The 13,833-nt window shown below is 53.0% G+C and overlaps 3 non-coding genes across 3 annotated transcripts; all 3 read right to left on the reverse strand.

The window, feature by feature from the left end:
• Positions 1–140: 140 nt before the first annotated feature.
• On the reverse strand, positions 141–259 carry LOC148162217 (5S ribosomal RNA). Its single transcript, XR_015767177.1, has one exon. It is a non-coding gene; the product is annotated as a 5S ribosomal RNA (ribosomal RNA).
• Positions 260–2,213: 1,954 nt separating this feature from the next.
• On the reverse strand, positions 2,214–2,332 carry LOC148162218 (5S ribosomal RNA). Its single transcript, XR_015767178.1, has one exon. It is a non-coding gene; the product is annotated as a 5S ribosomal RNA (ribosomal RNA).
• A 2,032-nt stretch (positions 2,333–4,364) lies between these two features.
• On the reverse strand, positions 4,365–4,483 carry LOC148162219 (5S ribosomal RNA). The gene has a single exon (XR_015767179.1). It is a non-coding gene; the product is annotated as a 5S ribosomal RNA (ribosomal RNA).
• Positions 4,484–13,833: the final 9,350 nt, after the last annotated feature.

The following is a 13,833-nucleotide window of genomic DNA, read 5'->3' on the forward strand; positions in this document are numbered from 1 at the left end:
GGGCGGTGCGCGCGTGGCGAGGGGCCGGGGGCCAGGGGGTGTTTGGAGGAAGCCTTGCTGGGTAAGGCGGGGGGGGGGGGGCTGTGGCGGCAAAGGGAGGGGAAGGGAGGCCGAAGGGGCAAGAAAAGACCAAGAAAAAAAGCCTACAGCACCCGGTATTCCCAGGCGGTCTCCCATCCAAGTACTAACCAGGCCCGACCCTGCTTAGCTTCCGAGATCAGACGAGATCGGGCGCGTTCAGGGTGGTATGGCCGTAGACGTGAGCTGCTGCCACTAGGCGCCCTAAGAGCCTGCTCTGTGCCTCCCGACCCGCGCCCTGCCGCTCTTCGCTCCTCACTCCCCACCCGCCCCCCCTCCTGCCCTGGGCCTTGCACCTGCCTGCCCGCCTGCCTGCCTTCCAACCGGCCCAGGGGACGGGGGCGCCTGCAGCGCCCCCCTGTCGCGAAAGTCCAGGCACTCTCCCGCACGGGGACTCTCCAGTCCCGGCAGCCGCCGCCGCCACCGCCGCCTGGCTCCCGAGATGGCAAAGGGGAGCGTCGGGGCGCCGGGAGCGCGGCCCGCGCGGTGTTCTCCGCGCCCACGCACCCACCGTCCCCCACCCTCCGCCCGAGGGCAAGCGAGGGCCGCCACCAGGCCTTCCCGCCTCTCCACCCCGCCTTGCTCAAAGCCAGCGCCAGCCACCGGCGCCCGCCAGGGACCCTCCTCAGCAGCCCAACCCCATCGCCCTTCCTCCGCCACCCTTCCCTCGCCCACCCACCGACGCCAGGACCCGACTGAGAGACTCGAGAGCACGGCTGGCACAGACGAACGCACAGACACTCGGGGAAAGACAGAGACCCAGAGAGAGGGAGATGTAGATAGAGAGGAAGAGACACACAGGGGGAGACACAGACAGAGCATCCAACACACAGACCCGCTCGGACCGCACGACAGACGCACGCAGACCCTGACCTGGATGTGCACAGGGACTCAGACTCAGGTGCCCCCGACAGAAACAGACACACAGCCCACACACACCGCACAGCACACAGCACAGCACAGCACAGCACAGCACAGGACAGCACAGAACACCACACCACAGCACACCACACACACACACACACACACAGACACACACACACACACACACACACGGAGGAGGCTGTGTTGGCGAGGAAGCTGGCCCCGGGGAGGGTGGTCGTCCTTGGGCGTGGTTTGGGCGCCCAGGAGCTCCTCGGGGCCCGAGGACTTGCAGCCCAGTCTCCAGGAAACCCGCTCTGCTCCCATTCCTGCCCGGGACCCTCTGTGGCCCTGGGCGCGTACGGGCCATTCTCCTATGCTCTCGTCCTTGACTTGGGGGGCCGCTTTTGCTCGTCGGGCGCCGCGCGCCGCCGTCCCGCCGTGTCGATGAGCGAACGAGCCTCGCTCTTCGCTTCGCCGTTGCGGGGAGACTGAGCACGGACTCGGGTGTCAACGGGTGGTCCCGGGTGCCAACGGGTGAGGGCCCGGGCGGTCGGCCATCTTGTATCATGCCCACACGGAGCGGGGACCCCCGGCCCGGGGGCAAAGGGACGGTGATCCGCCGGGAGGGGGGGAATGCCCGCCCGGGTGGAAGCGCAGCCCAGGGCTGCTGGGGAGAAGGTGGAGGCGTGCCCAGGCAGAAGATGGGGCCGGTTGCCCGGTGTGCCTGGGCACTCGGGGCGGCCCAGGGGAATGGCCAGTGACTCGGTGGATGAGGGCCCGAGGCGCGGGACCTCGGAAGGGCACGCCTGCCTGCCGGGCCGGGGTGCCGTCCCATACGCGCTCCCACCCCCACCCCCACCCCCACCCCGCCCCCTACGCCCACCCTCTCCCCCACACCCCTCCCCCACCCCCGGCCCCACCCCCACCGCGCCCCAAGCCCGCCGCGGTCCTCGCCGCCCTCCCCCTTTACCTCCCTCCGAACCCGCCGCCTCCCCCCGACCCACCCGCCCCCGCCGCCCCCCAGCCCGCCCTTGTTCAAGTGGGCGTGGGCGTGGTGGCTTGCAGGTGGAAGGGCCGGCTGGCGGCCGTTTGCCCGTGCAGCCGGCACCCGCAGCGGGCCCGGGACCCGCGGGGCGGTGCGCGCGTGGCGAGGGGCCGGGGGCCAGGGGGTGTTTGGAGGAAGCCTTGCTGGGTAAGGCGGGGGGGGGGGGGCTGTGGCGGCAAAGGGAGGGGAAGGGAGGCCGAAGGGGCAAGAAAAGACCAAGAAAAAAAGCCTACAGCACCCGGTATTCCCAGGCGGTCTCCCATCCAAGTACTAACCAGGCCCGACCCTGCTTAGCTTCCGAGATCAGACGAGATCGGGCGCGTTCAGGGTGGTATGGCCGTAGACGTGAGCTGCTGCCACTAGGCGCCCTAAGAGCCTGCTCTGTGCCTCCCGACCCGCGCCCTGCCGCTCTTCGCTCCTCACTCCCCACCCGCCCCCCCTCCTGCCCTGGGCCTTGCACCTGCCTGCCCGCCTGCCTGCCTTCCAACCGGCCCAGGGGACGGGGGCGCCTGCAGCGCCCCCCTGTCGCGAAAGTCCAGGCACTCTCCCGCACGGGGACTCTCCAGTCCCGGCAGCCGCCGCCGCCACCGCCGCCTGGCTCCCGAGATGGCAAAGGGGAGCGTCGGGGCGCCGGGAGCGCGGCCCGCGCGGTGTTCTCCGCGCCCACCCACCCACCGTCCCCCACCCTCCGCCCGAGGGCAAGCGAGGGCCGCCACCAGGCCTTCCCGCCTCTCCACCCCGCCTTGCTCAAAGCCAGCGCCAGCCACCGGCGCCCGCCAGGGACCCTCCTCAGCAGCCCAACCCCATCGCCCTTCCTCCGCCACCCTTCCCTCGCCCACCCACCGACGCCAGGACCCGACTGAGAGACTCGAGAGCACGGCTGGCACAGACGAACGCACAGACACTCGGGGAAAGACAGAGACCCAGAGAGAGGGAGATGTAGATAGAGAGGAAGAGACACACAGGGGGAGACACAGACAGAGCATCCAACACACAGACCCGCTCGGACCGCACGACAGACGCACGCAGACCCTGACCTGGATGTGCACAGGGACTCAGACTCAGGTGCCCCCGACAGAAACAGACACACAGCCCACACACACCGCACAGCACACAGCACAGCACAGCACAGCACAGCACAGGACAGCACAGAACACCACACCACAGCACACCACACACACACACACACACACACACACACACACACACACACACACACACACACACACACACACACACACACACACACACACACACACACACACACACACACACACACACACACACACACACACACGGAGGAGGCTGTGTTGGCGAGGAAGCTGGCCCCGGGGAGGGTGGTCGTCCTTGGGCGTGGTTTGGGCGCCCAGGAGCTCCTCGGGGCCCGAGGACTTGCAGCCCAGTCTCCAGGAAACCCGCTCTGCCCCCATTCCTGCCCGGGACCCTCTGTGGCCCTGGGCGCGTACGGGCCATTCTCCTATGCTCTCGTCCTTGACTTGGGGGGCCGCTTTTGCTCGTCGGGCGCCGCGCGCCGCCGTCCCGCCGTGTCGATGAGCGAACGAGCCTCGCTCTTCGCTTCGCCGTTGCGGGAGACTGAGCACGGAGTCGGGTGTCAACGGGTGGTCCCGGGTGCCAACGGGTGAGGGCCCGGGCGGTCGGCCATCTTGTATCATGCCCACACGGAGCGGGGACCCCCGGCCCGGGGGCAAAGGGACGGTGATCCGCCGGGAGGGGGGGAATGCCCGCCCGGGTGGAAGCGCAGCCCAGGGCTGCTGGGGAGAAGGTGGAGGCGTGCCCAGGCAGAAGATGGGGCCGGTTGCCCGGTGTGCCTGGGCACTCGGGGCGGCCCAGGGGAATGGCCAGTGACTCGGTGGATGAGGGCCCGAGGCGCGGGACCTCGGAAGGGCACGCCTGCCTGCCGGGCCGGGGTGCCGTCCCATACGCGCTCCCACCCCCACCCCCACCCCCACCCCGCCCCCTACGCCCACCCCCTCCCCCACACCCCTCCCCCACCCCCGGCCCCACCCCCACCGCGCCCCAAGCCCGCCGCGGTCCTCGCCGCCCTCCCCCTTTACCTCCCTCCGAACCCGCCGCCTCCCCCCGACCCACCCGCCCCCGCCGCCCCCCAGCCCGCCCTTGTTCAAGTGGGCGTGGGCGTGGTGGCTTGCAGGTGGAAGGGCCGGCTGGCGGCCGTTTGCCCGTGCAGCCGGCACCCGCAGCGGGCCCGGGACCCGCGGGGCGGTGCGCGCGTGGCGAGGGGCCGGGGGCCAGGGCGTGTTTGGAGGAAGCCTTGCTGGGTAAGGCGGGGGGGGGGGGGGCTGTGGCGGCAAAGGGAGGGGAAGGGAGGCCGAAGGGGCAAGAAAAGACCAAGAAAAAAAGCCTACAGCACCCGGTATTCCCAGGCGGTCTCCCATCCAAGTACTAACCAGGCCCGACCCTGCTTAGCTTCCGAGATCAGACGAGATCGGGCGCGTTCAGGGTGGTATGGCCGTAGACGTGAGCTGCTGCCACTAGGCGCCCTAAGAGCCTGCTCTGTGCCTCCCGACCCGCGCCCTGCCGCTCTTCGCTCCTCACTCCCCACCCGCCCCCCCTCCTGCCCTGGGCCTTGCACCTGCCTGCCCGCCTGCCTGCCTTCCAACCGGCCCAGGGGACGGGGGCGCCTGCAGCGCCCCCCTGTCGCGAAAGTCCAGGCACTCTCCCGCACGGGGACTCTCCAGTCCCGGCAGCCGCCGCCGCCACCGCCGCCTGGCTCCCGAGATGGCAAAGGGGAGCGTCGGGGCGCCGGGAGCGCGGCCCGCGCGGTGTTCTCCGCGCCCACCCACCCACCGTCCCCCACCCTCCGCCCGAGGGCAAGCGAGGGCCGCCACCAGGCCTTCCCGCCTCTCCACCCCGCCTTGCTCAAAGCCAGCGCCAGCCACCGGCGCCCGCCAGGGACCCTCCTCAGCAGCCCAACCCCATCGCCCTTCCTCCGCCACCCTTCCCTCGCCCACCCACCGACGCCAGGACCCGACTGAGAGACTCGAGAGCACGGCTGGCACAGACGAACGCACAGACACTCGGGGAAAGACAGAGACCCAGAGAGAGGGAGATGTAGACACGGAGGAAGAGAGACACAGAGAGGGAGACCCAGACAGAGCATCCAACACACATACCCGCTCGGACCCCACGACAGACTCACGCAGACCGTGACCTGGATGCGGACAGGGACACAGACACAGGTGCAGATGGTAATAACAGACCCGCCCCCCCGCCCACTCACAATCAGAGGAGGGTGTGTTGGCGAGGAAGCTAGCTCCGGGGAGCGTGGTTGTACATGCGTGTGGTTTTGGCGCCGAGGAGTCCCTCGAGGCCCGAGGTTGGGCAACCTTGGCGTCAGGGTTCTAATTCTTCTCTTTCTTTTTTTCTGTTGGCGTCGGACGGGTGTCATTGTGTTTTTGTAATTTTTTCCATTCATTTTTCTGTTTGTCCTGTGTTTTTTCCCCCTTCTAGTTTTCTGCATCGTTTGGAGTCTTTGTCTTGGTGTTTTGTTTTAAATTAGCTTTGTGATTTTCTGAGTCTGTGTTCTTGGTTTAATGTACAGTTTGTTCTTGTCCCTATTTCATGTTTAATTTCTTTGTTATTCGACTGCTTTCACTTCATATTAATTAGCAATAATCTCCTGTGTTTTGAACTTATGAATTAATTATGGATACATTAAATTTTGTTTTTTATTCTGTTCGTTTTTTATTTTAGAAAACGCCTGGCCTCAATCTTGATTTACGAAGTTCATGTCATGATTTATTTTCTAACAGAAGATGATGATTTTTTTTTATTCGATCCACGTGAAATTATTTGATGTACTTTTTCGGTATTATAAAATGTATATTAAGTTCCTTCTTGGGTTTGAGAATGTTCAGCTGTCATGTTACTTATCATTGTTTTTTTCACTGTAATATTGTTCTGTCCTCTGTTACAAAATTAATACATCCTTCAGAAACGCTCTCTCACTTTTTCCAGCTTATTTTTTTAATTCTCCATTTAAATTCCTTTAGTTAACCAATACTGTATTATTAGTTTTAAGGGTAGAATTTAATGATTCATTATTTGCATATAATACCTGTTACTCATTACATCACACCCTGTTTAATGCCTATTACCCAGGTACCCCCTCGCCTCACTCAGCTCTCCTGCAACCCTCAGTTTGTTTCCTAGAGCTCAGTTTCTCTTATGGTTTACCTCCTTCCCTATTTTTTCCCTTCCCCTATATTCATCTGTTTTTTTGCTTAAATTCCACTTATGAATGAAATTATGTGGTATTCGGCTTTCTCTGTGTTTTCACTTTAAAATAACTGAAATTGAATGTGTTGATTTCAAGAGTCTGGTGACCTAAGCTTTGGTTAATTACCTAGAAATCTGATACCAATAACTTCAGGAAGTGCAACATAAAGACTGCAGGAAAAATTGAGGCTAAGATTCTCATGGTGCAGCCACCATAGCCTTGAGGTCTTTGTAGTTACTATTTTCTTTATTTGGAACAGCTACTCATTTCACTGTGTGCTCCTTGAAGCTGTTCACTTTCATGAATTTGTAAAACATACTTCCTGTGTTTATTTTCCTTCCTGGTTGGTATCACCCCTGGATATTTTGTATATTATACTGACTTTTCCCCTGCTCCCTCTCCAGGCTTTCAGTTGCATGCAATGTGACCACTGCCTGCTTCACCCTTATTATACTTCAGTGTCTGGAACCGTCTAGATCGTAAGGCCTTCAGTGAAAGTTAATGGGTGTGTGAACATTGAGTGTTTAGTGGGCACAGCTATGTGTCATTTAGCATTGTCCCAGATCAAGAATGAAGCAGTTAGAAAAACAGTTTGCCAAAGGTCTAGTCTCTTATTCTGGAAATGTCTCATTGTCATCACAAAGTTACAAAATTAGAGAAAGCAACTGCCTTGATTTGGGGATAGTCCTGAACATAATAAACTGCCACCTCCCAGGGCTGAGGTCAGAAGGGTGGGTGTGCAATTCCAAGTGCCTAAGAGGCATTTCCCATCTTCCCAATGTCTTCTCCCATGTCTTAAAGAAACCTAATGCTCCGGACATCTTGAACAATACCCCCAGCCCTGGAGCCAGGGACTGAAATGTCAACATTTCCAGCCCCCAAATACCTTATTCTATACTTTAGAACTTGGAAGACCCTCTCTTCCACATTTAGCCTATCTACATTCCCCCATTCCTCAGTTCCTGCAACTTTGTAGTTTCCTAGTCTTCATTTAGCAAATGAGTACCTACTAAGTGCCTAGTGCTAAGGATCATCCAGCTACCAAAATCCACTCAAAGTATGCACAAATCTATGACCCTCCTTGAGTAGACAGGGGTACGTCCTGCACGGCTTCACTGGAAATGTTCTAAATCTTCTTCTTATCCAGCCTTCGGGTTGAACCCCGAAAAACCAAATCCTGATTGTGCTACCTACTTATCATCCTCACATCTGTCCACAAAATCACACAGATTCCCCCAGCCTAAGATCTAAAACCCAAATCTTGATGCCATCCATATTGTACTTTGCCACATGGTTTCAAACTCCAGACTTGTCTTGGATGGTTCCCCCATCAGGCTCATTGTCCTGTACCACCTGTTTTCCAATGACCAGAAGGAGTTGTTTTTCATATTTTGTCCAGTTTTCTGTGTTTATGGTAAGGCCAAGCTTCACACTAGTTACTCCTTCATACAAGGTTCTAGACTGACCTTTTTGTATATCTGTTTTCTCTGCTGAACTGTGACCTCCCAGAAAACAGCCAGATTGTGTTGGGCCCTGGCACTCAGCACCAGATTGATTGTTGTATCCCTTATGGAATCTTTGTTGTGGTTTATTTCTAAAGACATCATCAATTCCTTCCCCCCTGCCTTATATGCATAAGACACCCCCTCCCCCTTCAAGAGGCAGGGTCTTTCCCTCCATCCTCCTAAATCTGGTCTGGCTTGTGACTACTTTGATCAATAGAGAATGGCGGAAGTGAGGCTTGAGCCAGTTCTGGGCCTGTCTTTTAAGGGAACTAGAAGCTTCTGATTTCTCTCTCAGAACTCTTGCTCAGCAGCACCTGCCAGTGTGTGATGGCGCCATCTAGGATGCGCAGTCCCGCTGAATGTTTAGATGAGAGGTGCTTCAGCAATGGCAGCAGCAGGAGAAACTCTAAGCAAGAGCTATGCAGCTGAGCCAAGGCAACACACAGAACTATGAGAAATAATAATAAGTTATTTTAAACCACTAAATTTTGAGACTGTTTCATGACAATAATATACCAGACTGATTCTCTAATAATTTCTTTAAAGTAACTGTAACCTCAAAATAGATTGTCAGTCCCTTAAGGGCCCCAATGATGTTTATCATGGTTGGTTCCTTGTGTTAAGTACAGTAACCGGCATATTTATTCCATCAGAAATGCTTATTGAGCAGCTACTATTGTTAGAGTAGGCAGTTAATTAGGTTCTAACAGGATGCCTGGAGGCCAGTAAAGAGGAAGTGGAGGTAGCCTTCTGGGAAGTCAGAGGCCTGTCCTGGCAATACTCCCAAACAAAGACACAAGAAGCTGGATCAAACCAGATAGGCCCAAGACGGCAGGAGCCGTAACAGAAAACCCCTGACCAAATAAGGAAGAAAAAGCACAAAACCCTGCTTCCAAGAAATCTAGTCCCCAAGTAATGAAGATTTCACCCTTTGTAAAGACTGTCAGTAAAAGATAGAAACCCAAACCCTGGGGCATGCAGCCTGCTGTCTCTTGAGCTCCTGCTCTCACATCTTGAGAGTGTACTTTCACTTTAATAAACTTTCCTGCGTGTATGGCTCATCTGCTGTGTTATGTCTCTCCTGGAATTCTTTCTCGTGAAGAGACCAAGAGCCTTCAGTGACACTTTTGGGATGGGCTGGGTTGAGGCTTCAAGGCCCAAGGTCTCCCAAGTGCATCCAACAACACTATGTGTCAGGCTTGTGCTAGGTCCTAGAGTTTCGACTATGCACGTGAAAGTCCCTGATGAGGGCACAGACATTCACCCAAAAAAGGAAACCACAAACAAGAACATTTTGAGTCACAGTAAGTGTCATTCATTCACTATTTGTTGAGCCTCTACTACGTGCCCAGCACTGGGCTGTAGGCAGGGCAGTGACTAAGACAGACAAAGCCCCTGCTGCTCCTGTGGGCCTGGCATTGTGGAGGGGAGACAGACAATAAATGTAGCCCAGCGCCTTTCGAAGGGGTAAGTCCTATGGAAAGGAAAGAAGGTCTCAGGGAAAGCCTTATGCCCCAGACCCCTGAAATTATTCGTTAGCTGATCTTAAACCTGCTTACCCTGCCTTGCGTGTTCCTTCTGTTAAAAAAACAAAAACAGAATTTGGGACGCCTTGGGTGGCTTAGTCTGTTAAGTGTCTGCCTTCAGCTCAGGTCATGATCCCAGGGTCCTGGGATCCAGTTTGGCATGGGGGGCGAAAATCCTTGCTCAGTGGGGAGCCTGCTTCTCCCTCTGCCTGCCACTCCCCCTGCTCGTGCTCTCTCTTTCTCTCTCTCTCTGACAAGTGAATAAATAAAATCTAAAAAAACAAAAACAAAAAAAACCAAAAAAAAAACAAACTTAAAAAAACCCACAAAATTTAATTGAATAAATTTTAAAGATTTTATTGGTTTTAGTCCATAATTCATGAAGCCGGTTAGAATCCTATCTAGCAGAAAGGAGTTCCCAGAAGCTGTATAAAATGAAAGACTTTTATAGACAGAAGGGAACAGGAATAAGGAAGTTATACTAGCAAAAGTAGATTGGTGTAGCAAGGTCACTTTCCTTTAGGGGGTAGCTGGGTTCTACCAGGCAGATTACTTCACTAGTGCTGACCTGGTGATTCCTGAGTGACTGGTTAAGATTCCATTTCTGGGAGAGCCAAAACTGTTATTAAGTCTCTGGTGACATGGGGCCGAGGACCATTTTGTGACTCCATTTTTGGACATGTTAACTTGTTTTTTAACACTTCGTTCAGAGACCACAGTAAAGACTCTTACCTATACTTCCTTCCTCTCTCTTTGCCTCTCTACTGGTGCTTTCTTGTGTGGCCTCCCTCATGGCGTGGCCTCTCCTCTTGGGTGCTGTAAGAAACTATATTTTCAGTGTTGGTCATCTCCTGATCTGTTGGCCTTACTGTAACTGAAATTTCCTATTAATATACTATATTTTAAAACAGCCCCGAATGATAAGACACTTTATAGGCACTTCGAAGAGTGAACAAATAAGAATGGATGAAATTGCACTTTCTTACAATTGTTAAAAATAAACAACAGGGGTGCCTGGGTGGCCCAGATGGTTAAGCGTCATGATCCCGGGGTGCTGGGATCGAGTCCCACATCAGGCTCTCTGCTCCTTGGGGAGCCTGCTTCTCCCTTTGCCTCTCTCTCTCTCATGAATAAATAAATAAAATCTTAAAAAAAAAAACCAAAACAAAACAGGCCAAACTCCGTAAGACTTACACTATAAGACTTAAACCCAACTCAGTTTCAACCTTTCCCAGGAGTTAAACTAGGCTGGCATTTCCTGGTCAGTACTAGAGAGGTAATCTGCATGAGAAGACCCCCAGCTCTTCCCCCGAGGGAAGGTGACCTTGCCTCAAACAATTGTTTCTTTTGCTAAGAACCTCTTTGTTCTGCTTATAAAATCCTTCCATTCTGTACAGCTCCTTGGAGTTTCCTTTGCGGGGCTCCATGCGGGCTCCATCCCAGGACGCTTAACCCATTGAGCCACCCAGCTGCCCTTGATTTTCTTTTTTTTTTTTTTAACAAAGCTTTTAACCAGTCAGCTTAGTGGGAACTTGTAGGTCTAAATTCATTCTTTCTAACAATCAAATGTTAACCTTAAAAAAATTGAACCACCAATTATTTTACTAGTAAAAATGGGTTTATTTGAAATAGCAGAGAATTGCAATCTGGAACAAGCAGGTTGTGGCAAAGTCATAGACAAGTTCCCAGAAGAAAGGAGATGATGCTCTTTTATAGGGGAAGAAGGGGCTGTTGGGAGGGCTGTTATAAATAAAAAGTTCAATGGAGGAAACTGGGAATTTGAAGTATAGTGGCTTTTCATTGGCTAGGTTGTAATCTCTCATTGGTTAGGTTGCTGGTTGGTAAGGTGTGGGGGAGGGAGGAGGAAACTTTTCTTTCTCTGGCTCAGGAAATAAAACAACCACTTGCAAGGTACATTTGTCTTGTTGGTCTGCAAATGACCAGGAATGGTAGGGCTTGAGAGCTTCCTCTGCTGGTCTCCTGACTCCATTTTAGTTTATTTATTTATTTTGTAAAGATTTATTTATTTATTTTAGAGGGTGGGAGCATGGGCAGGGGGAGGGGCAGAGGAAGAGAGAATCTCCAGCAGGCTGCCCATTGAGCGCAGAGCCCAATGTGGGGCTTGATCTCACGATCCTGAGTTCATGAGCTGAGCCAAAACCAAGAGCTGGAGTTAAGGGAAGGGGAGAGGGACTAGAAATTGAGCTCAATCCCCAGTGGACAATGATCTAATCAATCATGCCTATGTAATGAAGCCTTCATAGAAACCCAAAAGGACAGGGTTTGGAGAGTTTCAGGGTTGGTGAACTTATGGAGATTTGGGGAGAGTGGCACTCAGAGAGGGCATGGAAGCTCTGGGCCTCTTTCTCCAAACCTTGACCCATGCATCTTCTCCATCTGGCTATTCCTGAGTTGTACTGTTAGAATAGACAGTTAATTAGATTCTAATAGGATACCTGGAGTTCAGCAACAAGGAAGTCATGACCAACTATGGGGAAGGTCAGAGGCCTGTCCTGATAGCACTCCCCAAGAAGCTGGATCAAATCAGGCAGGCCCAAGATGGCTGATGCCATGACAGGAAACTCCTGACCAAATTAGGAAGGAAAAGCATGAAACCCTGCTTCCCTGCCCCAAGTAATGAATATTCTTTTTTTTTTAAAGATTTTATTTATTTATTTGATGGAGAGAGGGAACACAAGCAGGGGGAGTGGGAGAGGGAGAAGCAGGCTTCCCACTGAGCGGGGAGCCCGATGTGGGGCTCGATCCCAGGACCCCGGAATCATGACCTGAGCCGAAGGCAGACGCTTAACGACTGAGCCACCCAGGCACCCCAGTAATGAATATTCTGCCACTAGTTAACAACTGCTGATAAAAGATAGAAACCCAAGCCCCTGGGACATAGCTCTCTTGAGCTTGCCTGCTTTCTTCTCTTGAGTGTACTTTCTGCTTTAATAAACTTTCCAATTTGTGTCACTTATCCACTGTGCTGTGTGTCTGCCCTTGAATTCTCATGACAAGACCAAGAACCTTCAGCAAATCGTTGGGATCTGGCTGGGTTAAGTCCCCAGGGCCCAGAGTTTCCCCAGTTCACCTGACAACAATATCTTTTTATAATAAACTGTCCATCTAGTGAGTAAACTGTTCCAGAGTTCTGTGAACCTACAGAGGAGTTCATGGTAACCTCCAATCTATAGCTGGTTAGTCAGAAGCACAGGGCACAACAACCGTGGACTTGCCATGGGCATCTGAAGGGGAGGGCACAATTTGTAGGACTAGGTCCTTAACGTGTTGGATCTGATGCTATCTCCAGCTAGATGGTGTCAGAATTGAGATAATTATAGGACTCCCAGCTGGTGTCACAGAATTGCTTGGTGTGGGGAAACTTCCCCACATCTGATGTCAGAAGTGAAGTGGTGCTGCAGTAGAGTATTAGAGTAGAGGAGACACACAAGAGTGTGTTTTGTTTTTCCTTTACAGGTTCTTTATGAGGTCATTAGCAAGAAATGGACCAATCACAGCTGGAGATAGTACCTAGTGCTTTTCTTACTTTTTGATCTCAAGAATAAGGATCCCAAAGAGCTTTCTGTCTATGTGAGTTATAGCAATTGTTATTTCCCTTATTAGAAATTAAAATCTGTAAGATGTTTCAGTCATCTTTTCATTTCCAGTTTGAAAATCTGTAATATGGTTTGGCTTTTAAAGAGCTCCTAGCAACTAATTTTAAAATATTTAATTACTTTTCTTTAAATTCTGAATGATTGGTCTCAAAATGATGCTACAACTCAACCAATATCATGATACTATAAGAAATGTTCTGTTGCATAAGACACAACAAAGTACATTATTAATACACCTGTAAAGCTAAAAGGAAGATAATTTTATTTATTTTGTTTTTTAAAAAGATTTATTTATTTGAGAGAGAGAGAGAGCACAAGCAGGGGGAGGGCCAGAGGGAGAGGGAGAAGCAGACTCCCCACTGAGCAGGGAGCCCGATGTGGGGCTCCATCCCAGGACCCTGGAATCATGACCTGAGCCAAAGGCAGATGCTTAATGGCTCAACCACCCAGGCGCCCCAAGGAAGATAATTTTAATTATATTTTTCCCAAAAAGATTACCAGCAGATTTCTCATCAGAAACCTTAGATACCAGAAGGAAAACTAAGTGTCAGCCAAGAATCCTATATCCTGAAAACTGTCCTTCAAAAATGAGGGAGAAATGAAGACATTCCCAGATAAACAAAAGCTTGCCTTACAAGAAATGATAAAGGAAATCCTCCAGACTGAAATGAAAGGACACTAGACACTAGTAATTTGTAACAAGACAGTGGTAACTTGAAACTATATGGAGAAGTAAAGATCTCTGCTAAAGTTAAATACGGAGGCAGTTATAAAAGCTAGTATTGGGGTGCCTGGGTGGCTGAGTCATTAAGCATCTGCCTTCAGCTCAGGTCATGATCCCAGGGTCCTGAGATTGAACCCCGCATTGAGCTCCCTGCTCGGCGGGAAGCCTGCTTCTCCCTCTCCCACTCTCCCTGCTTGTGTTCCCTCTCTTGCTGTG

The sequence above is a fragment of the Eumetopias jubatus genome, unplaced genomic scaffold (assembly GCF_037043125.1).
Source record: "Eumetopias jubatus isolate StellerSeaLion01/CBP00866 unplaced genomic scaffold, mEumJub1_p1.0 scaffold_17, whole genome shotgun sequence".
Lineage (NCBI taxonomy): Eukaryota > Metazoa > Chordata > Mammalia > Carnivora > Otariidae > Eumetopias > Eumetopias jubatus.